The sequence below is a fragment of the Durio zibethinus genome, chromosome 17 (genome assembly GCF_047325235.1).
Source record: "Durio zibethinus cultivar Kanyao isolate XHJ-2024 chromosome 17, ASM4732523v1, whole genome shotgun sequence".
NCBI lineage: Eukaryota > Viridiplantae > Streptophyta > Magnoliopsida > Malvales > Malvaceae > Durio > Durio zibethinus.
In genome coordinates this window covers 10553570-10566299 of record NC_143178.1, presented here as the reverse complement: position 1 = coordinate 10566299, position 12730 = coordinate 10553570, and the positions used below count along the sequence as shown (strand labels likewise).

The 12730-nt window shown below is 26.5% G+C and overlaps 1 pseudogene; it reads left to right on the top strand.

Moving 5' to 3' along the window:
* Positions 1–213: 213 nt before the first annotated feature.
* Positions 214–11910, top strand: LOC149514021 (aldo-keto reductase family 4 member C8-like; annotated as a pseudogene).
* The last annotated feature ends 820 nt before the right edge of the window (positions 11911–12730 follow it).

The following is a 12730-nucleotide window of genomic DNA, read 5'->3' as shown; positions in this document are numbered from 1 at the left end:
TTGATGGGTGACAAAATTTTTGGGTTTTTGATTTTTGGTAATCTTTCTCAAATCAAAAATTCGTTGTTTTTATTATTTTTTATTATGTTTATGTATTTAGTAGAAAATTGTTTGAGTTAGTTTTTTCTAGTTAAATGTTATTAAGAAGAGTTTTACTTTGATCTAGTGAGTATTTTGTTTTTGTCACGGGAATTATTAAAAGACAGGGTGGAGTACAAGAATGACAAATAAAATTAGATTCTTTGAATTAAACACAGGAGCTAAGATCCCTTGTATGGGTTTAGGCACATATGGTACTAAACATGGTATTATCCAAAACACTGTCATCACTGCCAGTTCACTATTTTTTGGGTTTTTTTTTTTTTGCTTATTTTTTTCCCCATTATTCACTTTCGTTTTAACTCAATTTTAGGCCATCTTTTTCTCTCTCCAAAGGCTTTTACTTTGCCTATCTAATCTATATTACATTAAAGTTCATGTGTGTTTATCACTTGTCTGAAAATGTACTAAAGGCATTGAATAAAACTCAATAGGATTTGCAACTTGACTATGTCGATCTTTATTAGGCATGTGTAACACATAACTCTATTTTTGTTTACTGCATTGAAAAAAAATTACAAGACATTTGCTTTAAGGTAAAAATGGCTATAGTTATACTTCAAAGAGTTGTATTATTGCTAATTGTGATGAAATTTGAAGATACATTAGCCAGTCAGAGAAAACAAGGGTGCAGTTGTTGTTATAGGCAAAAACCTTACTCAACTAGACATATTTAGTACCTGAAGAGCAATGAAGGCATTTTATGATTCTGGTAAGGCTACAACTATTAGAGTAAGTAACTTCTCTTCAAAAAAGCTTGGACATTTATTGCAAGTGACAAGTATAATTCCTCTTATCAATTAAGTGAAACTTTACCCTATATGGTAGCAGCCAAAACTGCATGAATTTTGTCAATCAAAAGGAATTCACTTGATGGTAAGTTTGTAGATTTAAAGCCATAAAAACAACATATTCTTCCTAGGGTGTTTAATTAATTTGCATAGAAGGAAATAGGCCTCTGTGGTTTCATCTTCTTTAAGCATTTGTCCTTGTCCATTTTGCAAGGCCACGTGCCCCAATGAGGCAGCTTTGTAACTCATAACTTCACTTTAGATTCCACAGCTCAAACAAAACATGGAGAGGTCTATCATAGGTAAAAACTATCCTGACACATTTTTTTATAAATAATATTATAATTACAAGTTAGTTCAAGAAGGTTTTGAGGTGTAGAAAAGTGGTTTTCAGAAACAATATTATACTATATTGGGATGCTCATCTTATTAGAACTATAAAATAAAAAATTTATGAACTGGAAAGACAATCTTACATTTCTTAAATGACTTATTAGTTTTAAAAGAAAGAAAATAAAGCTTATTTAAGTCCTTAAATGCTTTACTAATTATCTATTATAATTGGTGTGGCAAAAAACTGTCAAATGGACTAAGGATATCTTGTATGCTTGACTTAAAACTAATCATCATATATTGATACATTTATTTCTTCTCCTATGCGAGGAAACATTATCTCGCATTTATCAAATACATTTGCCTTTGGAACCATTGTTTGCAAGTCTTATATATGTCTTACAGATGGAAATCTTTATGTCCCAATGCTCTAATGGATATGGTAACGTGAATGAACATCTTACATGTCGTCTTTAGGCTAAGAAATGTTTGTTCATTTTCACTCTTTAAGGCCATAATTAGAATAGATCGGACTGATGTTATGGAGGAAATTGTGACTATGCCATTGGATGTTGAGCCTTTGGTATGTAGCTACTTAAACAGTCTGGGATGGACCTAATAACTTAGTGCCCATAACAATAGTATTTTCTATCAATTCATATAAAATTTTTGTCAATAAAAATTTAAATCAAATTGCTTGAGGTAAAAATTTTATCTGGTCAGTTGCTCTTTACTTTTGGCATGTTTAATACTTTTCTCAATTTCTATGGTATTAGTACCTTGTGTGCCTTATAATCTATAAACCTAATGAGACATACATAGTCGTTGGTAATAAGGTATGTTTTACTGTCTTATGTCACATAAAGCACTTCAGCACATCTATGACCTAAAAGTTTTTACATGTCTAGATTCTGAGTAGCAAAAAAGTAGTTTTTGTTGCATTTTTCATCATGCTAATAAATTATTTTATCATTGATCTTACTTTATTTTATTTTACTATGGGATGATGAATTAACAATATCGGATGTTTCAAAATTTAATCATATTCACATATGCAAGTTTAATTACGAGTTATTATTGAATTCATACCAATTTGCTCTCCTCTCATTTGTTAGTTTCAATCACCCTTCAAAATGAGAGTTTTGGAAAAAATATTGATACTTTTATTAATACTCTGATAATAGTAAAATATGTTTAAGTAATCTCTTTAACTACAAGCATATATATATATGTATCTATTTTATTTTATTTGTTTAACATCAATTTAATATAAAATTATTTTAACTCGAAGCGAAGCAAGGTTTGCGTTCTAGTACATTGTAGAAAGTTTCATCGAGAGATGTGTAACGCCAGCAGCTAACAAGATGAGCATAATCAATATTGAACCATGAACTTTGTCTCTCATTTAAACTTTAGATTAAATTGTTAGAAGAAGACTTTCTTCTTATAAAAAGTGAAACAAGTCTCATTTCATTGTACTAGCCTTTGTAATAGACTACTTGAGAAATAAATGACAAAGAAAAGTTTGTTCTAGCATGTTCAAGTATTTCTTTGGTAATTTAAGTTTTTAGGTTTCTTATTATTGGATTTACATTTTTTTTTTTGTTAGAATGTATGACTTATTTTAAAATTTTTATTTAACTTAACAAAATATCATTTTAAGTTCTTAAAACTCCTTTATTTTGTGGTCTATTTAATCTTTATGATGGATGTTTATGGCCTTTTGATTATTCCTAAATAAATTATTGACTTAAAATTTTTCTTTCTTTGTTAAAAAGTAGTGTGACTTATTTTTTAAAAACTTCAACTAAAGCTGTTAAGTTTTAAATACAAATGTGTTAATGAAAGTAAAAATGTAAAAAAAATTACGTGATTTAGTCACGATGATTTACATCCATGAAAGGAAAATTCAAAAGGTTATATTATTAATATTTTGGCTTAAATGAAAAAATATATAGAACTTTTATTTATATATAGAAAACCCTTATATATTTAACAAACTTCATATGATATTATAATCATATTGTAACTCTAATTATAATATTGTAATATCTGATATTAAGTTTGATTATATAATTATAGAACAATATATAAAATATTATCTTTAACAAAAAATCAAAATTATAATTGAAAGATAACATTAATTACATGTAACCATTTCCTATTTTATGAAAAAGACAACCAACATCCTTGTTTTGTTCCTTTTTATAAATTGTAATTTAATTTTATGTAAATTGAACTGAGTTATATATATATATATATATATATATATATATTATATATATATATATATATATATACATGGAAAGAGATCAATTTACTCAAGTATAATTTTTTTAGTTTTATATTTTTTTTCTAACCATTGATTTCAATAAATCTAAAAAATGTAACTAAACCATTTTTTTTTTACTTATCTCTCTCATCTCTTAGATTTATTAAAATCAATTATTAGAAAAAAAAAATGTAAAACCTCTTTTTTTATGTAACTTGTTCCTCATATCTAAACTCAAGTCGTTTGATTTTTTTCTATACAACCATTGATGTTATATTAATAAAGGTGTTAAATGGGCTGTGCCATGTCGACTCATGAAAGTTAAAAGTATGGTCTAGTATGGTACAAGATCTGTAACTTCATGGGTCATATCATGTTAGGTATGGTATTGTTTTTCATATCGAAATAAACCAAATACAATCAATTAATAGTTTTTTAAATTTTTAATTTTTTATTAAATTAATCTATTATTAAAAATAGCGTGCATGAGATAAATAAAGTAAAATGAAATGAAAATGACACATAATTTATGTAGTTTGATAAAATATCAACATCCACGAAAAGGAGTAATAGATCCATTAAGTAAAAATATTGAAATTACAATCTTAATATTTCAAAAAACAAAAAGTGCACACACATACGTATAAAAGATATTATAAAACACAAATGTATTATTTTATTTTTCATTTTCATCATATGATGATTCATTTATGTAATGTATTCTATCTTATGCATTTATTTTATACCTTTCATCTTACAGTAATTTACTTTGTTAATTGAATTTGTATTTAACTTGAAATCTTAATTTATTTATGTCATGTTAGTTTTGTTAATCACTTTTTAAATATAATTTATCTATCAACAATTTAAATATTTAATAAGTAAATTTATTTAATATAATTTTATTGTATAAATTATCAACAAAATATAAAAAATAAGTATAATTTCATTACAATATAAAAAATAACATGAATACACTCAAATAATGGGTAGCCCACTTATAAAAATTATGGGCTAACATGGCACGACTAGGCTTGTGCCTATGCCGTGCTAGCCCACGTGTCATGTGCGGGTACTGATCCTTAAAGTTCATGTTGTACCAACTCATGGACTTAAAATTTTCTAACCCAACATGGCATACATATATGTATCATGCGTAACCTAACTCAAGTACTAAACAATGAGCTTATTAGACATGACCCATATAGTGTTGAATCATATTGCATCGAGGCCGCTTAACCCATTTGACACATCTATATATTAGTATATATATATATATATATATTATTACAATTTTGATTGTTGTAATGATTTTATCTTTCAAAAATTAAGATTAAGGAGTCATACCCTTTCATATTTTTCATGCATATTATATATGTTATTCAAGCGGTCCAAGAAAATATAGTCTTCATTTCTTGTTTTTAATTAACCAAAAAAGTAATTTTAAATTGAATTTATTCAATTTACACGATTCATTTTGTTAGCTAGGCTATTCATTTTATTTAATTAAATAATTTTTTATATATAATACTTGAATATGATTATACTATTTTTTATGTTCATATATATATAATCTATCAAAAATAACTTTTTACTTACATAATTTTTTAAATGCACTTCAATCTTTTTCAAGTGATCCTAAATTTTAAACTCTGAACTCTTTTTTTAACGATTACATAAAAGAAGCTTTTTTTTTAATAGAAAAAAGTTATAGAAACGATAATGTATGATTATAAATCAAGATAGGTGATAGCTACCCACACTACAAAGATAATTATCAAAATAAAACTACAATTAAAATCATTACATTTGGAAACATAATCTGAGTAGTACTTATATACACATAAATAATAGAGTAAGCCAAAAACAAAAATAATAATACATAAATGTACTTGTTTCGATCTAACCCAAGGTGACTTCAAACTCAACCCATTAACAAATAAACTTTTACAACTATGAGATTTTTAAAATGAAAAAAAAATATCAAAAAACTTCTTACTTAAACATAATAAAAAACTCAATTGCATATTCTTTCGATATTTAACTATTTTGGATTAACCAAACTCAGTACATACTAAATCATCAAATTGTAGTTACAACTCAGTACATACCTCACATGATGAAGAATCTTAACCAAGGTTGTTAAATATTGTACCGTACAACATTTCAATTTTTTTTTTAAATGGTATATACTAGAAATAGATATTTCAACATATTATTTTGAATTTTTCGATTTAATACAAATATATTTATAATTATATATGAATTTGTCTATAATAATTTTACAATAATATCCAAAATAAATATATAATATCTTTAAAAACCAAATAAATAAGTTTTACAATATAACAAATAATATCGTCAATTTATCATATTTTTTAAATACTTAATCTGATCATATGATATTTAAATAAGTATTTTTCTTTTTCATGTAGAAATATATTAAGATAAAAATAAAGAGATGAAAAAAAAATTAGCTTTGAGTTTAGGATTCTTAAATTTTATAGAAGCATCACAATTGCTTTCTTAAAAGAGATGAAATATTTACGAACTTTGGTTTAGAAAAATAAAGTGTAAAAGAAAACAAGTTGCATAACAAATAGAGAAACCCAACTTTTAAGAATTATTTTGTTTATTAGTTTTATTTTTATTAGGTTAAAATAGTCAAACAATAAAAGACAAGTTAAAATTTACAAAACATTATTCATATTTATGTACCAACTGAAACAAGTTATTCCACCAAAATTTGCTAAAATCATTTGAAATCAACGAAAACAATTGGTATTACCTAATACCAAGTTTGGTACAAAAAACTACCTTTAAGTGTATTATATTTTGGCATAATTGCAATATACTGATTGGTACAGTCAATACTAAAACGAAATTAAAAACAATGGTCTTAATAACACCATGTGTGATCTAAGGCAAACACTCTTAACACCTTCAATCTACACCTTTTCATTGTTGGCAATCACAATATCATTATATTTTTCATTTTTTCCAACTCCAAAAAGTAACTTTTATCATTGCAAACATAGACAGAAGCAATTGAATCTAAAACCTGACTTTTATTGCCCTTCAATGTTCAAGCCTCATCCACACAAGTCGTCAAAAGGAGACAATTCAAACATAGTAGTAGTAGTGTCACTGTTTTTTTCATTTGACTTATTCTCCTCACTCACTTTTTTAAAAGCAATAATATCTCGTCTCAGCTTCCTGTAATGCACTTGGATATGTCTTTTTTTATTACAATAATAACATTTTTATCACTGTAATCTCTATCTTTTTATTTGGATCTCTCTCTTGATCCATCACCCCTATCTTGAATCCTTCCTCAATCAAAACCCTTTAAACTTGTACACTTTCTCCAGGTGATGAGTTCTCTGTTTCATAAACCTTTCATTCTCATATAACAAGGTAGTCACATCATCTAACTTTAAAGGATACTTACCCATCAACAAAGTCTGAACTAGAGGTCTATAGGATTTAGGCAAAGATAAAACAAAATTAAAGTCTTATCAACAAAAATAGTTAGTAATTTAGAAACTACCTTATTAAATTCATTCAGGTGATCATGGAAACTCTTACCTTCTTCCATCTTTAAAAAATATAGATCCATTTTTAAACATAATCTGTTAGTCAACGACTTTGATGCATAGATGCTCTCAAGCTTATCCCATAAATTCTTCAAAGTACTCTCAATTACCACACTATACATTATCTTTAGGGCTAGGGTTAATGTAATAGTACTAACCGCTTTCTTTTAAATCATATTCTAATTACTCTCAGTCATTCTCTTAAGCTTACTATTTTTTAATGCTTGATCTAACCATTATTGCACTAATAGATCTTGAATCGTGCTTTGCCATAGCATAAACTTACTCTTTCCATCTAAGAAAAGAATCTTAAACTTAGGCATACTAGACATACCTCTAGACATTTTGAGATACTCACACCATCTTCATAGAACTCAAACACTTTTTTGAATAGCTGGCCTTTAGATTTGCCTTTTCCTACTCTTGAATGTCACTCTGATATCACTTTTTAGGAATAAATAAACATGCACAATAACCACACACACAAACAATAGAGCAAGTCCAAAATAAAAATAAAAACATACAAATATACTTGGTTCGGCTTAGCCTAAAATGGTTTATTCCAAATTTAATCCACTAACTGTAGACATTTAATTTTATCCAGGCAAATCTTAACCAACTGTAAAGCCTTTAAAGTCCAACCTAATTCAAACGTAACATTGATAAATTTTTGAAATTGAATTCAAGATCAATTTGACTTAAATGCACCATGGTCAAACTTGGTCAAACAAAATCAAACTTAGTGAAAATCAGTCAATTTTAGTTGAACCCATGTCAACCCTTGGAACTCACATCCGAATGGGATTATTAAGGCTTGGGATTAATAAATTTACGATTTTGATGCACTAAAACCTTGATTATGCTTCAAAAGGGATAAAATTACCAAAATACCATTTAAAAGTTTTCTCATAATTTAATACTCTTGAGATCGGTTGTGTGTAAAAACATCTAGATTATGTTTTAATATAATTTCATAATTTCTTATGCATTAAAACCTTGATTGCTCTTCAAGATGATTGAAATTACTAAAATAACCTTTAGGGGTATTTTCGTAATTTGACCTTTCCAAGGTCATTTTTTACCAAAAGCTCTAGATTATGATTAAATATTATTTTATGATTTTTGATGCATTAAAAACCTTGATCGCACCTCAAAAGGTATAAAACTATCAAAATATCCTTTAGGGGTATTTTCATAATTTGACTTTTTCGAGATTGATTTTTCATGGAAATCTCATGATTATGTTTTGATATTATTTCATGATTTTTGATAGATTAAAAACCTCGATCGCACCTCGAAAGTTGCAAAATTATCAAAATATCCTTTAAGGAAGTTTTTATAATTTTACTTTTGTGATGTCGGTTTTTCACGCAAAGCTCTAAATCATGATTAAGCATTATTTTATGATTTTATTATGATTTTTGTACATTAAAATCATAAAAACAAAGATGGGATCATAAGCTTTCAAGAAAATCATGAAAAAGGCTTAAAAACACTAATAAAGATAAATTTATTTTTTTCTTATTGGGACAACTATACTAGTAGCCAAGTTGTGTACTGTAATTTTTTAAAGTCATTTTATTTAAATGTACAATGATCTTATGGCATATATTGTAAGCTTTAGGCACCAAGTTTGAAGAAAAAGACAAAAGAATCATTACTCTTGGATGCATTTTAATTCAATGATTGTGAGAGAGATTTGGACTCTTTAAATAAATAAATATAGGGTTATAGGAACTCTCCTTTCTAGCAACTAAAAAAAATCGACCAAAAAAAACTCTTAAAAAAATCTCTCTTGTGGAAGAAAGCATTTTAGGTAACTTTCTTATTTTTCATGCATTTGTCATCTTTATCCAAGTAGTTCTTTTCATTCCTTTAATGGTATGTTAGCTACCATTATGTGTTTTAATGAGTTTTTGGTGATGCAATTTTTTTATTATGTGTTTCCTTGCCTTGTAATTTTTTTTGCTACATGTTTTGTGATTTTAGGAAATAGTTTTCTTCAACTAGTTATTTTGGTAGTTTGCTTATGTTTGATAAATGTTCTTGCTAATAAAAATGGTTTTCTAAATATGCTTTCTAAGTTTTTGATAAAAATTTTCAAGATAAAAAATAGTATTGTAGGAATTTCTAAGTATTTAATAAAATAAGAATGTAGTCATTTACTATTTTTTTTAAGTGTTTGTGAAAATGCCTTAGTATTGTTATGGCAGTTTAATTTCATTCATCACTTGTAATACTTTAATTTCATGTTTGGCATTTAATTGTCATAAGTATTGTCACCCATTAAGCATTCACTTACACATTAAAACGTTAATTAAACAAGATTGAAAATCTTGGTTTTTTGGCTTGCTTTGAAAGTCCACCTAGTTGTTAGGGATTTTTTAGAAGTTCATAAAAAACATGGAATCCCTAAAACCTTAAACCCTAAACTTAAAGCTAAACTTAAACCTTAAAACAAAAAGTTTAAACCCTAAACCAACCTCTAACCCTAAAACAAACCCTAAACCTTAAATATAACTCAAACTTTAAATCCAACCCACAAACTCAAATTATCCAGACCTTGAAACTACTCAAACGTAAAAGAATCTTGACCAATGTTAACACCTAAAACCATCCCAAAATTCAAAGAATTCGTATGAAAACCTTATAGGAAGTAATATATTCCTGAATGCCATCTAAAAGATTAGATATTTAGAGATTTTTATTTCATTAAGTTTTTCATACAATTCTTTAACCCAAAGATAGTAATAAGATTAAACAAAAGAAAAAAAATAAAAATGAGATTTTATGTATAAATAGTCGCACTTAAACTTTGCCTAGAGGTTGAAGAGTTAAGTGGTCTCTTTATATTTAAAGATTTGATTCTAAAATCACATCTCATCATCATAATATCCATTTGCATCTATTAATCTTTAGATTGTTGTTTGCATTCATTTTTACTTGTTTATGTCTTCGATTATCATTATTAATTCTTTGTTAATTGTAATATCATCGTTTTTTTTAATATTTTTCATGAAAATTGTTATTTTAAAAATATGAATTTTTAAAATAAAACTAAAATAACATTTAAAGGGAAATAATTTTTGGTACTCGACTAGATGTTAGAGAGTCACAAATAATTATCATCTGTAAAAAATATTATTTTTATTTTTAAGAAATGTTGTGGTGAATCTTAGGTGAAAAGAATTACATTTAAATTTTCTCTAGATATTAGAGAATTTTAAGGTGATTCTTTAACCTAAAGATTTTCACAATATTCCTAATAAAGACATTTAATAAAATTGATTTTCTTTGTCAAAAAATGAAGGGAATTATTATTGAACATCAAATTGAAATCATTTTTATCACACACAAAAGACAATACATGATTAATTGGTACTATTTTTAAAATATACACTATGAGGGTGTTAATTTTTTTCACGTATAACCGTACTCCCAAACCTAGCTCTATTTTCAAAAACCAAAAATATCATTTTGGTAAATCACAAATTTTTTTATTTTATTAAAAAGATAAAATTTTTATGTGATCAATCACATATAACAAAAAAAGATTGATGGTGATTTTTTTTTTTTTATTTCAAAAACTTTTATGTCTTTCGGTCGAGGTTACAAACCCACACGTTACAACACAAATAAATAAATCTTTATAACTATAAAACTTTTAGAATAAAAAAAATTTCTAAAAATTTTTTACTCGAAACTTAATTCAAAAATCCAATTATATTTTTTTGATAGCTTACTCAATTAATTATTCTTTTGATATCTAATTATTTAAGAATAATCAAAACATCTTATTTATAAAAATAAAATCCCTTATAACTTTATTAAATTTTTCATGTAAAATTCAAAACAAACTCTTAACTTTTATAATCTTATTCAACTTTCAATGCGGAAAAAAGAGATTGAAAGCAAATTTTTAGCAAAAACCTCTAATAAAACTAAACGAAGACTTAAAACAAAAGCAACAAGAAAGCAAATTTTACGGTGTATACGAAATCAAAACATACCTAAAAATAAACTCATTCAGTAAATAATAGGGAAAAATGAGTTGGAATTTGACTTAACGGCGACTGCTTATGGCCTACTATGCGTATATATATTCAATGAATTGTTGAGGTAACAACATAGATAAAATTTTTCCTGGGATTTTAAGTTGTAATTGAGATGGGTTTATTTTCCTTCTTCCACCCCCCTTAATATCGTCATTTTCATGATAATTTCGTTGTTAGCCATTCAGACCACTCCAGTTTGTGCAGGTTTGTACGAAGCACCTATCTTATAACCCAAAAATCTTAAGAATATTTCTTTTACTTTTTAAGAGGTTAAGAGAACAATTTTCTAAAAATAGGCGTGTAATTTGTTAATAAAGTGTTAAATTTTTAATTTTGGTAATTCATCAAGATTCAAATCCTTAAAATGTCAAACATATTAAAAAATCCAATAACAATAGATTTTTTTTTTCTAAAAGTTTTGGGGCACGATAGTGATTTTTTTGTGCTTAATTGGATCTATAAATTTGTAATTTATGATTATATTTTCTTAAATTTCATGTTTTGATCTTGACATGAATGTATTTATATATATTTGAGGATGCTGGATTGCATGAGTCTTGCAGAGACGTTTTACTTTTTTAAGAAAATGAAAAGAAAAAACGATACATAAAATTGAATCAGTTGCATACCATATTGACAATGTCTATGGGCTTTAAAAAACTGCAGATGTGAAGAGGAGGAAACTGGGCAACAAACCCATGCCAAGCCCACTTCCTTCTCCGGCTGAAACATCCCACCTGATGCCTGATGGTCCACCTCTGTAGCCTTCCTATGTTTTAAGGCTAACGCTATTTTGTTCGACTATTCACAAACATGTATAGAAGTGATAACAAAGTCATATAGATTTATTTTTGAGTGGTCGGTCAATCATGCTGTCAGACACTTAAGGCATCTATCAAATTTTAATACCAGAGAAAGTATTATCGTGAAAGTTTCAAATAAAGTATTTCTTTTCGTATCATTGTGAAAGAGCGATGCACGATCATTTGTTACATGTTGATTGTACTCAATTATTTTTTATCAATTTGTGAAATGATTATATCTTGTATGAGGAAATGAGTTTTTTTTTTTTAGCAGATTTATGATGCTAGATACTTGAAAAGAGAAAAGTAATCGAAAGTAGAATCAATCTTCAATCTTTTGACAATTATGTTTAGTTATTTATGTGTTGAATCTTCAATCTTGTGATAATTATGTTTAGGTGTTTATATGTTGAGCCAGATTCGATTGACACTTTTACTTGTAAAAATTTATTTAAGCTCATTATTATTCAAAATATTATTAAGATATTATAAATTATTTTTATATTAATATTTTAAATTTATTTTAGAAATAAAATAAATAACATTTCAAACTACATTATGCCCAAATTACAAAACTTTCTATCCAAAACCTGACCCAAGTTGGGTCAAGCCCTTAGATTTATCAAGTTGCCCAACCCATGCTCAATCCAAAAGCAGAAATTTTCTACATGCAAATAAATTTAAGTACCATTGGCACATTTGTTTCGTGGAAAAAAATAGAAGGATAATGAAAATAATATTTTATGGGAATACAAAAGAGGAAATAAAAAATAAAATAATT